Source organism: Mauremys mutica, chromosome 6 (assembly GCF_020497125.1).
Source record: "Mauremys mutica isolate MM-2020 ecotype Southern chromosome 6, ASM2049712v1, whole genome shotgun sequence".
Classification (NCBI taxonomy): Eukaryota; Metazoa; Chordata; order Testudines; family Geoemydidae; genus Mauremys; species Mauremys mutica.
In genome coordinates this window covers 25,502,322-25,524,500 of record NC_059077.1, presented here as the reverse complement: position 1 = coordinate 25,524,500, position 22,179 = coordinate 25,502,322, and the positions used below count along the sequence as shown (strand labels likewise).

The window sequence follows — 22,179 nt, the reverse complement described above, 5'->3', positions numbered from 1 at the left end:
GTGGTCACCCTTTTTAGTGTGCTCAGAGGAGAAGGTTTTCCAAGCCACCCACCCAGAATCTTTAGCAAGGCTCTTTGAATATTAATGTGATCCTGAATAAGTAATATACAATTAATATGTTAATGTTTACCTTAATAAACAGTTTAAAAGATAAAATAAAATCTATCATTAGCATTGGCACAGCATTTCCTTACTTCACAAAACAGCAAGAAAGCAGCAAAGAAATAACTTAATGTGCCATGATTCATTTGTAATAATTCCACATTGCCTTCTATTTATTACCTTATTTTCCTCCATCTCGGTTCCTATATCGCATCCCATCAATGTAGCATCTGAGTGCCACCAATGATATTTTTTCTTTTTTCCTAGTCAGCATATTAGATAGATAGATAGATATCAGCTAAAATAAGAATGTATGTGTACACACAAACACATATCCCTGTGTATGTAGTGATATTAGTGAGCATTCTTATTTCAGCTGGTATTGTGTTTCAAACACTTGGTCCAGCTCCCATGAACATTTTATACCCTGTGGTATAAATATTCCAATATTTTAATCATTCCTGTGGACCATTGCTGTTTTGGAAGTTCATGGGCATAGGTAGAGAGAGAGGGACCCATGTAGCTCGGATCAATTTCAGGCAGGGCTTTGAAAATTGGGACAGGGATCTCGAAATGGAGTGTGTATTTTATGCAGAGCTAATGCAGAGAGCAAAGCACTGGAATGATGTGGTCCCAGAAATCTGAGCTTGGGTGAAACAGAGAGGGCCCAAACCAGCTTCAGTCTGCATTCTGTATATTTTGCAAAGGAGGGTCCCCGAAACTTCAATTCAGTACTTGCAATGGATGAAATTTACCCCTGTGCAGAGGAACAGCACCAAAGCAAAGACAATAGAGCTGAAATGGTTCATAGATTTTGCGTTGGTTCTCTGCATTGGGAAGAACTGCATCCATAATATTTCACATTGCATAGACACGAAATAATGGAACTGTGAAGATACATATACTGTCAGTATAAAAATACTCTTTCCCGCTGTCTTTCTGTTAGGGAAAGATGCTAATCTGGAAGTTATTAGAGGTTAAGGTTGAAGATAGTTTTCTGTCTACCATTCATTTTGAGCCTACCTGTTTGTTGTCAGCCTCTCAGAAATGGCAGGAAGTGAAGAGCATGAAGAATGAACTACTCCCAACCATGCAGATGATTTGTTAGGGTTAAGGCATATTGGTGGTAGAGTGGCTCTGCTATACCTGTTCTGTGGATAAATAGGACTGTTCTGTAAATAGAGATCTTCAAAAAAGACTGATTCTCTAGTCTTTTATGCCAGTTTTCCACTGGTGAAACTCCACTGAAGACAACAGAGTTTCACTGATGTAAAACTGGTGTCATGGAGTGGATCGTCAGGCCCTTTATCTTTTCTTTGTTATGAAATTATATTTCAAAGTATTAGGTAATTTTATACTCTTGAAATGATTGCATTGCTCATTTTTATAACCATCTGGACTTGTTTTGCAAGTATCGTTACATAATTAAAAAAATTAGAAAGCTTAATTTCTACATTTTCCAGGAACATCTGGAATAAGTCATTAAGATTAATTATGTGAAAAATATATCACATTTCAAAGATCAGACTGCCAGTGTTCCATAATATGAGTGACTTTGTGCTGCCCCACATATTGGCACCATCTTAAAACTTTAAATCTTCCCGAGGAAGACAGTTGAAAATTAATATGCAGACATGTCTTAGAATTTAAATTGACACACACAAAACCTAGAAGGAGAGAAGGATACGGTTTGACACCTAACCGTCATGTGGAGCACCTCCAAAATGCCCAACCTATTGACAGGCAAGCTGTGTATGAAAGGTCAAGGTGTTATTACTGATGTTTTTATGTCAGCCTCTAAAAGCCTGACAAGGAAAAAAGAGCCTGATCCACAGCCTGATGAAGTCCATGAGATTCTATTCATTGACTACAACAGGCTTTGGATCTAACCCAAAGGGAGTATTTCTGGCACTCCCATCATTAATATGGGCTCATGATCAGAGTTCATCTTCAGCCACAATGGGACAGATTCAGATCTGGTGTAAATGGGTACTACTCCACTGACTGTATTTTGGTGGTTGAGAAGCAAAGCATCACTTAAGATGGCAGCAACCATTGATTGGGTGTGGTGGCAGGCAGTCAAAAATCCCCACCTTAGCCAAACTGGGCCCCAACACCCATGGGAGTTCAGAGACACTGACACGTTTCCAAACGTGTATATCCATGTCTTTTAAAATTAAAAAATCCAAAGTATAATCCAGGCTAAGAAAATTCCCCAGCAGAGGAGTTTATATTTATGGCAACTGTTACTATGCTGTACTTTAATCCACTGAAGAGATCTTTAGAAAGTTATCACTAAGGCTGCAAGTCTTTCACGGAGGTCACGGAAGTCACAGATTCCGTGACTTTCCGGGACCTCCGTGAATTTCACTGCTGCAGCAGCTGGTGTGGCTGACCCCAAGCCAGCTGAGCAGCTGGGGCAGCCCTGGGGCCAGCCACACCAGCCACTGCTCCAGCAGCCCCAAGCAACTGGTCTTGAGTGCTGCCCCGGAGCAGTGGTCCGAGAGCAGCAGCAGCACCCCAGGGCAGGGCCCAGGGCCACTCCTTGCCCAGAGCAGTAGCAGTGGGGCCCCAAGCCATCCCCTGCCCAGAGAAGCAGCGGTGGCGGGGCCACGGGCTGCCCCCCACCCAGAGTGGTGGCAGCGGGGCCATGGGCTGCCCCCCACCCGGATAGGCAGTGGCGGGGCCCCGGTTGCCCTCCCCCCCCCATGCCAGGAGCAGCAGCGTTCGCTGGAGCACACATCCCCTCAGCACCCAAGATATAATTAGGGGCATTTTTAGTAAAAGTCATGGATAGGTCACTGGCCTTGACTTTTTGGTTATTGCCCGTGACCTGTCCGTGACTTTTACTAAAAATACCCATGACTAAATTGTAGCCTTAGTTATCACCATGAAAAGCTAGAATATAAGTAATTGGAAAATCCACATAACATTCAGATCATAAATGTATTGGTTCAGATTTCATGAAAATTATTACTTGTACCATAAACTATAAGCCAGCAGAGAAGTGTTTTTTTCACTAGAAATCATTCCCTGAACAGTTTTACACATAAATCAGATGTAACTGGGAAGAATTATAGTTAAAAAAACCCAACCCAATCCAACAGGTCTTACATAAATGGGAATCTGCATGAGGAGCGGAGATGGATGAGCAGAGATTTATGAACCTGTATTTAAAATGACATATGAACGTATCCAAGTTTTGTATCTTTTGAATACTCACCTGGTTAACAATTGGAATTTGAAGAGCCCCTTGGCAAACATAATATTTATTCCCCTAACACCCACAAAGTGACTGCAGAAACTGCCAGAAATACTCTTTAAATTCTCCAGCTTTTATTGTCTGACAATCTTTGGTTTCATTATTGAATTGGGGCAAATACACTGACAAAAGGGACACCAACAACAATGGTTCATATATTCTAATTTTGGCAAAATGCAGCATTATGCAATAGAGGCACTGTCTGAGGCTGGCCATGGAGCGTATTATGTGCTAAGCTTGTCATGTAATGTCTTTTGGATACAGCAAATCTTCCTTGACATAGTTCCACCTATAGGGCTTAATTTGTTCCTGATGGTGGGGTGGGGGGGAAGTACAGAGAGGCTCACTGAACGGTGCCCCAATGGAAATCTAGCTATCCCTTTGTGCTATTGCTTTCCATAGGGGATTGTGTTTAGAGAGGGCACCTGGTCCTCCATCAGCAGAGGCTGCCCAGAGGATGTATCAGTTCACTCCCTGAACCACCTTAGCCATAAGCCTTCCACAGATGCATTCTCTATTTATGGGTCTTCCAGGGCAGCCAGCATTGTGAGCACCTTGCACAAGCTGGTATACCACAGTTTACAAGTGTTCTTTCCAGCAGCACAATGACTTTCCTCTGGTCTCTTGTTATCGTCCCCTTTTCCTTCTGTTCTAGGATAGGACCGGAACATATTCATCTAGCATTTTCCTAGCTTCTCTTTCCCCAGTTCTCCTTTCGTCACCATCTGGGGCACTTCCACTTCATTTTGCTCCTTTGATTTCTCTTTTATCCTTTCATTCCTGCCGCTTCCCAGCTCCTCTGCCAGTTTATCAGCCTCAGATTCTGACTACTCCGATTCAGAGTGTGGTATAACACTGAGGATTCAAAGCCTGTACTCTTGCGGGCTGCTGCCACTGGAACTATACGCAGCAATTCTTTAAAAGAAGAGTCGTGCATAGGAATATGGTTATTGTTTGGATACTTAAAAGAGACATTCCCCTCCCTTCTCCCCCCCCAAAAAAGACCTTCCACAAATCACTTTGCAACTCAGCAACAAACTCTTCCTTTAATCTGATTTGCCAAACAACCATAATTGCCCTGTGATGTCCCACAGCCCTTCTGATCTGTCCCATATGTGGAGCCAAAGGCAATTAAAACCTTTGTCTGTATTTGTGATCTCTATCCTTTAGGGACCGCTCTGCTAGACACAGAGCAACCGCTAACAGCAGCCATGCATTCCTCCTCCCAGACAGTCACTGCTCTGTCTGCTACCTCCCTACTCACCACTCGGCCTGCTCTTCACTGCACCACAGCCAGGGAGTAGCAAAGGAGGTGGCGGGTGCAGGTTGACACTGAGAGCAGCAAGGCAGAAGAAGCAACCACCTTCTTCCAACATTGGTACCATCAGCTCTTACCCCTGCACAGGCTAAATCTCCAAGGACAAAAAGGGGGAAGTGGGGAACACCAGAGAGCAAGATGGTGGGGCAGAAAATCTCCTGGGGTTCTTCCCACCGTTCTTCCTTCTTAGAAAACTAACTAGTCATGGGGTGAGAGGTAAAGCTCTGACATGGATTAGAAGCTGGCTAAGAGCCAGAGAACAAGGAGTGGGAACAAATGATAAACTTCCAGGTTGGCAAAGGGATAGCAGTAAGGTGCCCCAAAGTTCTGTACTAGCACTTGTCTCTAACACACGTATTAATGATCTGGAAAAATTGGGTGCACTGTGCAAGATGCTTGCTTAGAAGGTGCTCAGAAATTATGGTGATGGGTATGGAATAAGAACACAACAGTGAGGTGGCAAAAATGGGAAGTGGCACAAAGTTATTTAGAGTCATCAAGAGAAAGACTGAGGCAGAGGCAACTCCTGGAGGCAATACAGAGCCAGAATGCTCTGCTGCAACCTAGGCTGCTATTAGGGCAGCAGGCAATGCGGTGCTGTGATAAATTAAGGGGGAGGGGGTAGCTCCCTTTTATGGACACCCAGCCAGCCAGTAGCTATAAAATCCCTCTTAATAGCTGTTTTCTAATTGCTCTACCTGTAAAGGGTTAAAAAGTCTCACTGTGATGCATAGGTAAAAGGAAGTGAGTGGGCACCAGGCCAAAAGAGCCAATGGGAAGGCTAGAACTTTTTAAACTTGAACAAAGGCTCCCCTTTTGTCTGCCTGTTGTTGTTCTCCTGGGAAGCGGCAGACAGGGCAACAGCTATGCTGTAAGAAGCTTGGGCCAGGTACAAAAAATCCTTGGTATCAGACCTAGAAACTACTCATTTAAAACCCCAGATATGTAAGTAAATGAGGAAATGTCTAGGAAAATGTGATTAGGTTTATCTCTTTTTATTTCTTTATGGCTTGGGAATTCCTCTGTGCTAACCCCGGGTGCTTTGTTTTCCTGGTAACCTTTAAGCTGGACCTCAAGAAAGCTATTCTTGGTGCTTAATTCTTGTAGTGGCTCTTTTAAAATCTAGCAATGTATTTGCTAGTTCACAGATGTATTTTCTTTCTCTTTTTTTTATTAATTAAATGTACCTTTTTTTAAGAACAGAACTGGATTTTTTGTGTCCTAAGAGGTTTGTGCACATGTTGTTCAATTAGCTGGTGGCAACAGCTGAGTTCCTTTTTTTCTTGACAGGTGCTGTAAACCAGGACACAGTCACGTTCTGCGAGCCCTGGAAAATACATGGTAGTGGGAACACCAGCAACTCCTCCCTGCAGTACCCTTACAGCAGTGCTCCCAGTGGCCATTCCTGTGTCACAGACCCAAGGTCAGGGCAGCAAGAACAGCTGCACTTGAGAGCCCAGCTCTTTTGAGCAGGGCCGGCTCCAGACCCCAGCGCACCAAGCGCACGCGTGGGGCGCATTTTAACTGGAGGGCGGCAGGCAGGTCCGGCGGACCTTCTGCAATCATGCCTGCGGGAGGTCCAACGGAGCCGCGGGACGACCGGACCTCCCACAGGCATGACTGCAGCGGGTGCGCTGGTCCCGCGGCTCATGTGGACCTCCCGCAGGCATGCCTGCGGAAGCTCCACCGTAGGCGCGGGACCGGCGCCCGGCAGCGCGAGCGGCGCGGCGCATCGCCCTGCTTGGGGCGGCAGAATTCGTAGAGCCGCCCCTGCTTTTGAGCTATCTAATGCCTCTAATTACTTCGAGCCTCACCACTCAACACCAGAAAGCACAAGCACAAAAGAAAGTGGAGGCAAGGCAGATACTCACCTGTGACTTGAATCCCACTTCCCCTTGTTGCATTCAGCCCTCCGCTGCACTGTGCCACTTTGAATGTTTATTGCTGTTTGCTATATAATGCATTGTTTAATAATACAAACTTAAGCATTCATTTATAAAGCATCTTCAATGCATTTTACACAGAAAACACATCGATTTTAAATAATTCATAAGGTTCTCCAAAAGTATCTAAGCACATGAACAAGGTAAAATAAGGATTATCACAATGTTCCACTTCCACCACCCATAAACAAGACTGCACTGCTCACAATCCATCCCACCCAAGGTGTTCCCTTGGCTCTGTCCCATGGGGGTTCCCCCTTGCTGGCCCATCCTTCCTTCTCAGGCACCTGGAACTCCAGGTTCGGGCCTCTGCCCCATCCACTGCCAGGTAGTCCTCCATTAGTCCAACTGCTTCCTCCAGTGGTGCCGGTCAGTGCCGCTGCACAGATTCCTTTCCCCTACCCAGGAAGATCTGGGTGAACTGTTCAAGGACCTCAGCCTCTGCTACTTGAGCCCACAATTGTTTCTCTGGCTCCAACCAATGCCAGGCACTATCCTGTAGGCGTTGCGCTACCACACGTGACTGGGTCCCTGAGGGGGTATTTCTCATGGTGAAAGTGGCGGCAGAATGTCGGGGTTGATCCCTGTCTGATCCAGAATGGCAGCCTTTGCTTTCCCATATTCCAGGGCATCCTGAAGGTCCAATCCCTGATAGGCTGCCTGTGCTGGGCCAGTCAGGTAAGGAGCTAACAGTGTGGCCCAATGCAGTGATGGCCATCTGGTAGCAGTGGCTACCCATTCAAACATTACCAAGAACACCTCTGGATCCTTACTGAGTCCCATTTTTGACAGCCACAGTGGGAGCCCTATGGGAAGAGCCTTGGAGTCTGGCCCGGATGGGCCAGGGCTTGGCGTCCTTGGTGGATGCATCAGCATGGCTAGCTGTTGAATCAAACACTCCTCTTGGATTTGGTGTTGTGCCACCAATTCCCTCATCAGCTATTGCTGCTGACTTGCAATTTGCTGCAACAGCTGTTCTTGCTGTTGGGTGGCCTGTTGCTGCTGGCTTTCCAACAGCAATTTCAGTATCTTCTCAGTCTCTATTCTGGGTGAAGCAATGAATAGGTGAGCAAAGAAGGGTTACTTTTAATGCTCTCCTTCCTGTGGAGCCTTTCCGCGGGGCCCGGTTGCTGACCACATTCTCCACCACATGTTGCCGAGTATGCACACCCCGTCCTATTTCAGGGTGAGGTGGGATAGTGATATCACTGCGACTATCATCTATCAGATGATCCTTAGGCTGAAGGCAGCACAGCTCAGTGGTCAGGGTTAAGATGGCTTCACTTAGGCCTGGTCTACACTGGGGGGGGGTTCGAACTAAGGTACGCAAGTTCAGCTACGCGAATAGCGTAGCTGAACTCAAAGTACCTTAGTTCGAAGTACTTACCCATCCTCACGGCGCGGGATCGAAGTCCGCGGCTCCCCCGTCAACTCCGCCACCGCCGTTTGCGGTGGTGGAGTTCCGGAGTCGACGGGAGCACGTTCGGAGTTCGATATATCGCGTCTAGATGAGACGCAATATATCGAACTCCGAGAAGTCGATCGCTACCCGCCAATCCGGGCAGGTAGTATGGACGTACCCTTAGGCAAAGAGCCATGCGGCCTAATTTCTGGAGTCTATATGGCTGCCCCTGAGTTCAGGGCTGTGTGGCCTAGTGGCCAGAGTCAGTACAGCTTCCCTTGAATTCAGGGCTGTGCAGCCTAGTGACTAGAGTCAATACAGCAGCCCTTGAGTTTGGAGCTTTGCAGCCTAGTGGGCGGAATCAGGAAGGTGGGCCACCATCTAGGGTTGGGTGGTGGCTGGGATAGGGGGACCCGGGCCCTCCCTCTCCACCAGGTCCCAGCCCAGGGCTCTGTCAACAATGAGTGGTCACCACCCAGTCAGCAGGGATCCTCCTGCAACGTGCTGACTCTTTTCAGGTGGGAGATACCACTCACCCCACCTCCCTTCGCCACTTCCTACTGTGAGTCCTCAAGCTGGGGTCCACTGATCGTCAGTGTCTCTGAGCTCCCCTGCCACAGGTAGCTTGCTGGGACTCTGACTCCTGTCCTCTGGCTGTAGGCAACTGGTCTCCTCTCTGGGCCTCAGGGTCTCTGGTTCCTGCAGTCAGGGGCTGAAGAAGCTCCTGGGCTGGAGCCTCCACCGAGCATCCTTCCTCCCCAGCGGTCAGCCTAGAATGAGCTGGGCTGTTGCCTTTTATACTGAGGCAGCAGTTGGAACAATCTCCACACCATTAATGTCTCTAGAGATCCTGGGAACAAACAGTCCTTTCTCCATTAAGGTAAATAGAGTTGAGTTCTGGACCATCATGGACCCTTCCAGCATTTATGTCTCTAAGCCTACCACGGTGGCCAACCAGTCCTTGGAATACCATGGAGAAATACCCCTTTCCGATTACAGAATCATAGGACTGGAAGGGACCTTGAGAGGTTGTCTACCCCAGTCCCCTGCACTCAAGGCAGGACTAAGCATTATCTAGACCATCCCTGGTGGGGGAGGAAGGGCAAATAATAGACACATGGATCCCATCAATTGCACCAGTACTGTCTGGGAATCCCATGTGTGCAAAGCCAATGCCATCAATAATCTCCTGAGCATTATCATGCTTTACAACCTGGTACAACACCACCTTTTCCATGGCATCACATACCTGCATGACAATGGCCCCAGTTAATCTCTCCAAGCCAAACTGGAGTGGTAGCATTCAGGGGTGGCCGCCTTCCAGATGGCAATGGCAACCTCCCTGCTAGTTCAGCGCATATCACAAAAAAGGTTACCTTTACCATTCTGAAATTCTCTCACCACTGATGGTCATCCCAAGTCTGCAGAATGATCTTTTCCCACCAATCCCCACTGGTTTCTGGAGCCTAGAAACAGCACTGCATGGCATGAAACTGCTCCAAGAGCTGCTCCTCTTGTATCAGTTGCTTAGAGTCCCCCTTTTCTTCCTCATCCCCATCTTTCTTCCTCTACTGCCGCTGAGTCTGCTGGTAGAGCTCCTGCTGCCACATCACCTGGTTGGTGGTTCAGCAGGCAAAATCTAAACCCGAATTCATCCAGCACTGAATGCTGAAATTCTGCCATGCAACCTTTGTTGCCACGGTTGCCAGCACAGCAGCACAGCCATTGTTGGATCCAAGCTGGCAACAGCAATGCAAAAATGTTGCTAGCTCACCCAGAAAGGAAATGGCTTTGAGACAATGGAAACATGGGATTTTAAAAAAATTGAATTTGCCTGGCTTCTGTTATGCAACCCACAATTCAGAGACAAAAAAAATCCCAGAATGCACTCTGCTGAGCAGTGAAGCGAAGAACCATTGGATTCTCTCCGAGAACACCCCATCATAGGCACCAAGCTATTGCTATCAGTTAACAATGAAGCAAATCGAAAGAAGGCACAGCATCCTGCTATTCCTGAGGCTTATATACTGCGAGTTAAATAATGCATGTCAAATCAATCTAGGTTATAAACCCCCTGCATCAACAAGCCCAAAGACTGTGGAGTACTTAAGAGGGAACTAATGAAGCTGTGTAACAGGGCAACATGATGGCAGAAGAAATTCAATGGTAATAAATGCAATGTACTGCATATTTGAAGGCATAATGTGAGGAACTCCTACACAATTGCTAGGTTCTAAAGTAACTGTAACCACTGAGGGAAAAGCCTTGAGCGTCATTGCCAAGAGCTCTCCACAGAGAGCTCTGGTCAATGAGCAGCAGCAGTCAAAGAAGCAAACAAAATGTTATGCTGCCTAAGGAGTGGAACAAAAAAATACTGAAAACTTTCTAATTTCATTATATAATTCAGTGCTATACTTTGATCTGGAATACTGGATTCTGTTCTAGTCACCCTACCTTCCATCTCAAACTCTAGGAAGTTCCTTTGACTCAGAGAGCCACATAATCGCTTTTATATTCCTGGGTTGGAGCTAATGAAATCCAACTGAGCTGGCTGCCAGGAGGAGTCAGACATCTCAACACAGGGTCCTAGAGTCTGACATATTCTCACACACTTCTTAATTCTACTGGGTTGAAACATCTCAAAACAAATTCCCAGAATATCCAGTACTTAACATCTTCAAACCTATACAAAATGTTGCTACAAATATTCAGCCAAATATTGTTTCAAAATGTTCAATAAAATATTGTTTTATATTAAGTTAAATTTGTGATTCTCTTTAATCATTTTATATAATCTTGCCCTGAAAAATACATGATCTAATTTAACAACATTACCAGCACTTTTCAGTGTTGAAATAATGATTATAATGATAGCATTTATATTTGACAAGTTAAGTTTCTAAGTCAGGAACTCTCTACTGCTATTTCAAGAGGGAACACAAAGACCATGTCTAACAAATAATATTATAATAAAGTGAATTTTGCTGCAAGATTAGGCTATCATGATAGTTGGCTTTGAGGCTGATCCTGCAGTCCACAGGCTTTTGCCAGAGTAAAAATTTTAGGGATTAGACCCCGTCCAACTTGTCTAATTTACCCTAAATCTAATGCCAGAATTTGGGAGTTTGGTTGCTGATATTCTTTTCATGCAACAGCTAGTGTAGGAGAGGGAAATTTTAGCATTTCCAGTTAAATATCCCTTCCCCTTCTCCTCCATCATGTTATCTGTATTCTATTTAGTAATATAACTGCTATATATGTATTGATGCTCTTTGGTTTTGTAATGAAGACCTTGCATAAAAAAGAGCAATGTGCCAGATTACTTCCTCCTATGGAAAAGCCCATGAAAGGTGGCTAAGGGAGAGGAAAACTGACAGGGTGTGTTCATTCTCTACACAGTGAGCCATAGGTCCCACTCCAAAATTAATGCAATGGAATGCATAGGAGCTGCAGGAGGCCAGCATCATCTGCATGAAGTCCCTGTGTCACTGCACTGGCTCTGGACCCTTGGCATCCCATCCCCTCATTCCCTGGCAGCATGACTCCACTGGAATAATGCTATCTACATCTCCCCAGACCATGGCTTCCCCTCTTCACCACCATGGAGCAGCCCCACTGGCAAGGTAATAGAGCCCTAAGCTCTTTTATTTTCCATAGTGATCTCCACAAAGGACAATCTGTGTCCTGCCCTCAAGATGGCCTGCTCCTGGCTGGCCTGTCCAGTGCCATCACTTCCCCCATATAGATCCCCAGGCCGCTGGATAGCCCACTGTGGGGTCCAGAGAAAGAGGAGCCAGTGGGACGGTGGCAGCTGATTCCCTTTCCTAATGGGGATGGCAGACACTGCATATACAGGATCATGGACCATGAGGCATGATAGAGCCCCATGTCCTCATTCTAATTAGATGTCAGATTAGAGTCTGACAACACAACTATTCATGAACAAAATAAAGAAAATTGGACACAGCATCATCATGACAGATTTGGAGGAGATACCATTATACAGCAAGTGTATTTTTCATATATATTTTCTTATAGGCCAAATTCTGTTTGTCTTTCTCTCTGTGAACAGGGTGAGTGGAATTTGACTCCATACTTTTACATGTGCATTGATGCTTCAATGAGGAAAAGGCCCCCTCCTGGCAGTAATGAGAGGCTGAGAAGGCCCTCTCTTTGTAGTAGCAAGAGCTGTATTTTATTGCACTCAACTTACAGATTTGGGAAGTTTTTTCATGCCTGAAGCGGCAAAATCCCATCCACTTCAGTCACCTCAGGACTGGGCTTGCAGAAAGCCTGACATTAAAAGCTTCCATGGTATATTGGATACATACAGTATGTCAAGTGCAGAAATTAGGAGCAATTTTACTGACTCATTTTTACAGTTGTCTCCTTGTGTAAGTGGATGAGCAGAAAGTCACACAATGAGGTAAAAATCTTTGCTGTTCTGTCGCTATAGTAAAGTTACGTTCTGTTAGCTGGATCTGACAGTACTGAGGGGAAAGTCTCATTAAATTAATTTCAGAACATAAAGGAGTGGACAGTCACAAGGTGAAATCTGTTGGCCAGATCAAAAAAAGAATCAGGTATGAATGGAATTTCATCCCCACCCTTCCTACTCTACATTTGTGGACTCAAAATTAAGGCAAAGTGAAAGGAAATATTACCATGAGTCCACCCCTCCCTACTGGAGGTAAAGGGTGCTAATTATATACAATTAATTTTCCATTTGGCCCCACAAAGCACCACATGACTGTTCAGGGACCAATGCTCAGCTAGGTTTCAACACTGAACAATCCTTTTACATACAAAGAGAATCTTAAATATTAATTGTAAAATGTGAATACAACACAGTGTTTAGAAATGAATACATAGGCTGGGATTTTAAATTTACCATTGATATTCAATGGCAGTTGGAACCTTAAGGGTCAAATTTTTGAAGGTATCTGAAAGCCATGGGAGTTAGGCAACTAGGCCCCTTTTGAAAATCCATTAGGTGCCTATTTGCAGCTTCAGGTGCCTGAACACCCTAAAAAATCTGGCCCTAAGTCAAGGGACTTTGAAAATTCCAGCCTTAATTAATTATGTAACGATTGGCCTAGATCTTGTCAGGTGCCTAGCACCTTCAGCACCCCTTGATTGTAGTATGAGTGCATAGAGCTTAGCACTTCACAGTATCAGACCTAATATCACCTTCATCTGCCATCAAGATACAATGTTCTAGGCTTTCATTTGACCCCGGCATGCCCCATATACATCCCTCCTGCAGATCTTTTCCACTGACAGGTCAAGATCACTTCACAGCAGCCCAAAGGAACTCTCGCTCTAGATTTTGTGCCTTTGTATGGACGGCTACGTTTATTAACTAATTGCTTATAACTCTGGAGAAACTACCTTGTCATTCTTTTTCCACGGTCCTTTCTCCAACTGTCAATTCTCCTGTTAATTTTATTATTTCATCACTGCAAACTCAGCTGCACAGTTAGCTTTGCAGTAGAGAATACATTTTATGTTGTGAACAGTGTGAGATTAAACCTAAACTGTCTCAGCCTCCAATGTAAAAATAAACACACATTTAACACGTGTATTTTCAGACCTATCTGCTTTAAAATGTATCACTCTTTGTGGACCTGTGTCTTATTTCATTGTATTAGTAAGTATTTTAAAGTAATCTAGACTTACAAATAAAACATGGTATGATATTTTCCTTGAAGCTGGGATAAGTAATTAAGGGAGACACTGATTTTTTGAAAAATTGAGGCATTCATATCCTAGAGAATTACAGTCTGCTCATACTACTGATAAAATTAAAAGTAAAAAACATAAGGATTGCTCTGAAGTGTAACTCTAATATTTACCTGTGATGATGTAATTTTTCTGTTCTTTGCGTGAACATTAGAGTCGAAATTACCCATAGTATAATGAGGTAAAATTTATATAATTTGGCAGTTATTTCTAGGCTGTCAGGAAAAATACTAAAATTCAGAGCACATGATGAAAAATAGTAAATATTACTAATACTGTAGAAGCAGCAAAGAATCCTGTGGCACCTTATAGACTAACAGACGTTTTGCAGCATGAGCTTTCGTGGGTGAATACCCACTTCTTCACCCACGAAAGCTCATGCTGCAAAACGTCTGTTAGTCTATAAGGTGCCACAGGATTCTTTGCTGCTTCTACAGAACCAGACTAACACGGCTACCCCTCTGATACATTACTAATACTGGACCACTCTAAACAAACAAATAAATAAATAAGCCTCTCAAAGTCTTAAAACACTGAACTGCAGTTTCAAGAAAACTTATTTATTTGCACAAAATATTTTTAAATAATATAATTTTGCTCAATCTGGAAAAAAAACACCTAGCAAATGAGTTATGATTTACACTCTGCAAGAGCACCATAAACAAGTCATTGGGGAGGCTCCATGGAAAAATCATCTACATGTCATTACAGCGCAAGTTACGTGGAAACTAAATATCAAAATAGGTTTCCTAATAGGTAGCAAGAGATTCTGGGGCACAAACCTGCAAAGCCTTACTCACATGGACCTACTCACACAAGTCAAGACTACTTACATGAAGAAGGGGTGCAGGATCAGACCCTTATCTATAAAAATGGAGGAAAGAATGTCAACCACTGGCAGAATCTGAACAATTAAACAACAGATGCCGATTCATAAAACTGATTCCTACATAAAAAACTTGTGTCAAATTTCTGAAAACTTGAATGCATGTTAGAAAAATGAACCCCTTGGCAGATTTACCATGGAGACAAGAAGCCCGAAGGCAGATCTGCCATGTCCATAACTCATACTGTCACTGACACATGGCTATATTATTAGGGAAGGAATCATACTATTTTCAGGAGATAACTGTACTGTATTATTCCCTCCAATCTACTAGACATAAACATCAAAGTATTTTTTGCCAGACAATCCCAGGATGTCTGAGCAACCTTTGTTCAACTTTAACAAGCCATTTATCACTGTTGTTTAATCATTGTGCCATGATAGAGAGCTTTCCAGCCAGTCCTTATAAGGTAGCCCCCAGTGAAGAAGTAGCTGGTAAATGATTTCCAGTATTCATGATTTCTAGTATTTCCTTATTTGAAGGGCTGTGTGATTTAGAGAGCACAAAAGAAGAAAGCCAACATATATCACAAGATGGCACTTCCTGAAAAGTGAGAGAAGACAGATAACTTTTTTCTTGTGGTCAGGCACTGAGCCAAATTCTCAGCTGGTATAAATCAGCATAGCTTCAGTGAAGTCCATGAAGCCATGCCAATTTATGCCACCTAAGATTCTAGTCCATCTCTACACTCCAGAACCAAGATGATATCCTTGGGTATAATCTGAATTCCTTAAGATACATGTAACTAAAAAGTTAATAAAAAAGCAAAAAGACTGAAAAAATGAGACCCTGGGCTAGGTTCACAGAGGAATTTAGGTGCCTAACTACTACTTAAGTTGCCTAAATGCCAGATTTAGGCACCACTGGTATTCACAAAATCCCTATGTGAGAGGGTGTATAGACCCCCCCCATTCAGATGAGGAAGGTGACAGAGATGCCCTGGGTGCAGGGTTAGCCCATCCTCTCCAGACCAGTCAAGCATGTATGGTAGGGAGGATGACTTTAAAAGGGAGGAAACTGCAGTCAACTGGAGGGACTCCTGGAGACTCAGAGGTAACTCCCAGCCAGGAGATCTTCTCCCTGACCTTATGGAGAGTGCAGTGAACTCTCAGGGTAAGCCAGAGAGACTTAAGAAGGCCTGCAAAGGGCAGGGCTCTTTGAAAGTAAAAGTAAGAAAGTAAGAAGCTGGGGCCTGCACTGAAGACACCCAGCATAAATAACCAAATCTGGTCAGATTCTCCAACCATCTGGGCAAAAAACATCAAGGGACCCTTTTACAAGTGGTAGAGAACACAGGTATTCAGTCAGCCCTGCTGTGAAAGAGAAAAGATCCCCACAAGAGAGGTTCTGGAGTTAGAAAAGACCCTTAAGAGAAGTGGATCTAGAGTGGCTGTTAAAATGGGTCACTGAAAATCAGCGGCAGCAGGCCACCCAGCAACAACAACAGCAACAGCTGATAAGAGAATTAGCCAGTGCCAACAGGAGCAGCAACAGAATAAATGCTGACTGTGCTCCAGCCTCAAGGGGTGACCGGGGGGAAGGGGAGAGCGAACACTAACCCTGCTTCCCCCGTATGACACCCATCCTGGTGAAGCTGGCCAAGATGGGCCCAGATAACCATCTTGAGACACCCTCACTACTTTTGAGTGGGTCGCATCCACCACAGGATGGGCCCCAGAACACTGGGCCGTGCTAGGTGCCCCATTTATTAAGACCGGTTCAAACCGCCTACTGGGAACTCGACTCAGCATTGGCCCGAGACTAAGTGAAGGTAAAAGAGGTGATCCTCAATTGCATAAGAACATAAGAATGACCATACTGGTCAGACCAAAGGTCCATCTATCCCAGTATCCTGTCTTCTAACAGTGGCCAATGCCACGTGTTTCAAAGAGAATGAACAGAACAGATAATCATCAAGTGATCCATCCCCTTTTGCCCATTCCCAGTTTCTGGCAAACAGAGGTTAGGGACACTTTAGAGCATGGTTTTGCATGCTCTATTTCGACATTACCAAAGAGACCCACCTGTGACAGTCCTGGGAGGAGGCATAACACCCAGGGAGAGACACCTGTGGATGGTGGCCCAGAAGTTAAAAGATCACTGCTGGTGGTGGTTGAATCCAGAGCCATGGTTGGGGGTATAGGGGGCAGAGCTCATACTCATAGAACAATTTGTCCAGATTTTACCAGCAGGAGGATGGGCATTGGCCTGAGACCCTGAAGAATGCTGTGAATATTCTAGAAAACTACCTAGCTGCCTACCACCCCCTGTTACTCCCAGAATGTACAGAGGCTGGTCACAGAAGGATAGAGAGACTTGCCAAGAGCCATTGATGGGAAGTACAAGGCCCAGCCAGGCTCCACAGACTGAAGAAAAGAAGCTAGATCCCCACACCAGAGCAGCAAGGAAGGACAGTAGCTTGTCAGAACCCTCTGCCACCCATAAGGGCCTTTGGTACCATCTAGTAGAACCCATTGTGAAGCCACAAAGAGATGAGACCAACATGGCAACAGCTTGCCAAGCCAAACCCTGATATCTATGCTATCCAACAGGAAGTGCTTCCTTTGTGAGCAGATGGGCCCCTTCTGTAGAGACAACCTCCATATGGAATTCAACTTCGGGCAAGTATGCACCATTCTAGGCCCCATAAGAAAAGTCCTGCCAAGCTAATAGTCCCGGCGTGGGTGGAAAGAAAGAAAGTAATAGGGCTGGTGGACTCAGGATGTACTCAGACCCTTATCCACCAGCAGCTCACAGACCCAGGGGGAACAATATTCCTCCAGTGTGTCCATGGGGACATAAAGTCCTACCCCATACAGCAAGTATGATTGAAAGTGGAGGAACATTCAACAAGCATGTGGGTGGGCTTAGCAGCCATGCTGGCCTACTCAGTTATACTAAGCAGGGACTGGGAACAATTTGGTGAGGTCCGGGCAGAACAAGAAAAACATAATCTCAGGATCTAAGTCACTCCTCTATGGAACCTGCATGGGTAGAGGTGAGTGAACTCGACAACCCTGGTGAGGGACCATCATGCCAAAAAGCATATCCCACCCAAGTCCTCTGCACAAAGCTGAGACCTATAAAGCCTATGCAGATATCCTTGCCCAAGATACCAATTTTGTGTGGGAACCATAGGTGGCCCTCACTTTCTCCCATGTATATGATCAATTAGTGCTAGTAAATGAGGAAGTGATAGCCCTCCACCCCCAGAAAGAGAAACAATGTCCCCATTTTGAATTACGGGGAGAACAAGCTTATCATGTACAGCAAGTGAGACAGACTGGGAAACTGAGGCTCAACTGCTGCATGTGAATATGCGGGAGATACTCCACTTGGACCATGAGGTCCCCTGCACAGGACATCTAGGGAAGGAGAAACTCTCCAATTGTCCCATGGCCTGCTTTTACTGGCCTGGGGTGTTTTGAGACGTCACAGACTACTGCGTTTCTTGCCCTGATTGCCAGCTCTCAGAGCTCCTCCTGCTATGACTGCAAGTGTTGTTTCTTGCAAGAAATGACACAGGTGCCTGACTCCAGGGAAAAATTCATGATTGTGAATCCCAAGCAGAGATAGGTGCATCCCTCCGCTCTGAGTGGGCAAGGCTCAGCACTCCTCATCTCCTCAGCATCTCCCGTGGGCTATTTTAAGTGGTTGCCCACTCAGAGCCCTGTCTTTTTGAATCACAGTCTTAGGCAGCTATCTTTCTCCATTCATTGTATAGGGAGTTTAGGTGCCAAACCCAGGATCTGTGAATCCCAATGATTTTCTAGGAGCCTAAAAATTGGGCATGGTGACTCTGAGCATCACAATGCCCATGTCCCTTTCTGAATCTATCCCCCTGAAAGAAAATCAGAAGCTTGAAACCACAAGTCCTTTCTGGTTTTTGCTAAGATCTGATCAGTGACTACATATTTTACTCGTAGGAATTATGGACGCACTGTCAGATGATGTATCAGATTGTTGCCCCTTTTGGACCAGCGTGAGTAATCAAAGTTTGGGACCCTGAGGGTGCTTCAGTTTAGGAAAGCTAGATCCCCACACTAGATCCCAGTGACAAAATAAAACCACCCCCAACAAGGGGAGGTAGCTTCGTCGCCAGGAAAGCGTTGCCCACTGACAAAGCGTTGTTCACAGTGGCACTTTTTGCCGTTAAAACTTTTATCATTTGGATGTGGGGGTCCACACCCCTGAGCAACAAAAGTTTTAATAACGAAAGTGCAGTGTGAACATGGCCTAATACCTGTGCATGCAAGTGATGGATTCTAACGCCTGCACACACAGGTGTTTGTGCATGAAGAGTTGGCCATGTGCAGTTTTTGAAAATGTGACCCATTTTCTTAGACGCATTAGCATATAGTGTAAGATTCTGATTATATTTTGATTTAGATGCACAAATGGATTTGAAAGCACAACTCTAGGCCCCTTTGACAATATTTGGAAATGTAGTCGTAAAAATTTACAACTCCCTCAACCACTCCCCTGTGCAACTGTGGCCAGGCCAAAAAATAACCATTGAGTGCCCACCCCCCAAGCCCTCCCATTCAGTGTGATACTGGATTACTATTAACATTTTTCACATGACAAATACTTCCCTGCAGAATAAAGATTTATATTGTGGTTTCCTGAGAATAATCTCTGGGGGGGAAGTAGAGGGAGAATATTTCCTCTCTGACAACCCCCCTCCCCCAAACACACTCACACATATTCAGAAAAGAAAAATTAGGGAGGATGTGATTACTTTCCCTAGAGAAAGACTACTCCCCTCCCCAGCCAATGAGATATTACAGGTCACATCAAGTAAGGTCAAGTGAGTGCTTCTAAGGGCCAGTATCCTTGATTTATTCTTTCAGCTGTTAGTTGTCATGTAGCACTGTGGCCCGTATGAATAGTGAAGCAGTGCAAAGTGTTGGTTTAAATAAGGGGGGGTATCATGTTCAGTTGAAAGACACTGTGTGTCCTGCTGGGTGATTATGGATGTTGCGGGGGCTTGAACAATTTATTAGCACAGATCATTTATGTACTGTGCTGTTTTCTCTTTTAGGATTCTGTCTCTGTGATGAGAAACCCCCTTAGGTTCACTTTCACCTTGTGATCCCTCAAAGGACAAGGAAAGACAAAGGAAAGGAACATGGGAGAGTGATTTGATAAAATGAGGTGCTATATATCCCTCTGTTATCGAGTTTGCCTCACATTTCCTCCTAACTAGCTCCTCCTCTTTGTTCACCTTTCTGAACAATCAAGTTTAATATGTTGGGATTTTTTATATAGTTTGATTTTGCTAAATAAAAAATTGCTAAAAATGTTTGAAAATATTGGTGTATTGCTGGAAGTGTGTTGCACATGAGAGAATGACTGCTAGGAAATCAATGCCTCTTAAGTAAGCAGAATATAGTTATTTCCCATAGAAATACCCACAAATGTTCAGTGTTAACCCCCTTCCATTGTCAGCATCAAAGTGCTGACTTTCAAAGTGTTGTGCTTTGTAACTAATTGGACAAACACCTGATCTAAACGTAGAGCCCCCACCCTCATGTCCTGGGCATTAATCCAGAAGTTAAAGACAAATGGTGGTCAAAAAGGGTAAAGTATGTTAGGAAATATAAGGAAAGGGATAGAAAATAAGACAGAAAAGATAATGTCACTATATAAATTCATGGTGTACCCACACACTGAATACTGTGTGCAGTTCTGGTCACTCCACCTCAGAAAGAATATAGTGGAAGTGAAAAATGTTCAGAGAAGGGTAACAAAGATGATCCAGGGGATGGAATGGTTTACATGTGAGGAGAGATTAAAAAGATTAGGGCTATTCAGCTTAGAAAAGAGACAACTAAAGGGGGACATTATAGAAGTCTACAAAATCATGAACGGATTGGAAATGGGTGACCAGACAGCAAATGTGAAAAATCGGGACAGGGTGGGGGGTAATAGAAATCTATATAAGAAAAAGACCCAAAAATCAGGACTGTCCCTATAAAATTGGGACATCAGGTCACCCTAACTGGAAAAAGTGAATGGGGATGCATTATTTACCTTTTCACACAGTGCAAAACCCAGGTCACCCAATGAAATTAATAAGTAGCAGGATTAATACAAACAAGAGAAAGTACCGGTACTTTTTCACACAATGCACAACTAACATGTAGAACTCATTGCCATGAGATGTTGTGATGGCCAAAAATATAACTGGGTTCAAAAAAGAACTGAATAAGTTCATGTAGGATAGGTCCATCAATGGCTTTCAGCCATGACTACCAGAAGTCAGGAATGGAAGATGGGTGGATCTCTCCATAATTTCCTTGTTCTGGACGCTCCCCCTGAAGCTCTGGTACAGGCCACTCTTGGAGATCGAATAATGGGCAAGATTGACCATAGTCCAACCCAGAATGGAGCTATTATGTTCCTATGTATAATCTGTAACAGCACAAATCACAAATTTCTGATTTTATGAGCGATTTTGATGAACTCTCTAAAATCCAATTTTTTAATTAAATGAAGCTTCTAGCCCATTCTATTTGCTATTTACAAAGACAATAATATACTATTTTCATGCTGGGGATGCAAACAAAATAAAACAATTTCACCAAGACAGATGTGAATTTCCCTCATTCATCTTAATGGTGCTTTATATTCAGACATGTAATTACAGCCACAGAAATGTCAACAATGTTACCAGTGCTGCTGCCTATTGAAGTGTAAGGTACTGTAGATCCAAATAAATGCATTCATACAATGCAACTAGATATGCCCAGCATGTCCTGACATCCCATGCATTTGAATGGCTGCTTCATATGACACTGCTACCTGAATACACAGAAATTCCAACAGTAGCAAAGACAGACATACTACAATCTGAGACAGCTGGGTCCAGTTTTGACACCAGGGACAAGTTCATCACCTTACCCAAGGTCACAACGCAATGCAGTGGAATCAAAACTCAATTTTTTCACTCTGCCACCCCTACTAGATGACTGAGGTGTATTACTTATTTTATGCAACTAGGCCACATCAAATTCCACTTACAGATGGTGGAATCCGTCTTTTTTGCAGAAAAGGCAAAACATATTTGCAGATTTGTCTTTATCCAAGCACAAGATGGAATCAGCCCTGCAACTTTTTTTTTCTTTAATTGTATTGAATAATGAAAACAGTGGGGGTTATTTTTGTTAAGCCTTTTTTTAGGAATTAAACATATTTGTTTGTGCTGGCCTTTTTCACAAGTACACACTTCTGTGGGCAGAATACAAAGTGAAACAATTGCTGAAAGAGGTTTGACAAACAGCAGAAAATGCTGAGATCTCTTTAGAACTGCACCTTGGAGAGCCTCAGATTTTAAAGGCCTGATTTTCACCAGCTCAGTCAGAAGGCAAGGGACACATGAAAAAATGTGGGTGAAATTATATGCCTCATTTTTACAATAGTTGTTATAATTACATGCAAATATTGGGTAGTTGTACATGCAAATCCCCAATTTGCATGCATAGTCAGGGAAATATTGTATGCATATTAGGCATTTGGTT

At 44.2% G+C, this 22,179-nt stretch overlaps 1 long non-coding RNA gene across 1 annotated transcript; it reads left to right on the top strand.

Moving 5' to 3' along the window:
- Positions 1-16,971: 16,971 nt before the first annotated feature.
- LOC123372532 lies at positions 16,972-19,807 on the top strand. The gene is made up of 3 exons (XR_006580332.1): positions 16,972-17,281; positions 18,583-18,638; positions 19,701-19,807. It is a non-coding gene; the product is annotated as an uncharacterized LOC123372532 (long non-coding RNA).
- The last annotated feature ends 2,372 nt before the right edge of the window (positions 19,808-22,179 follow it).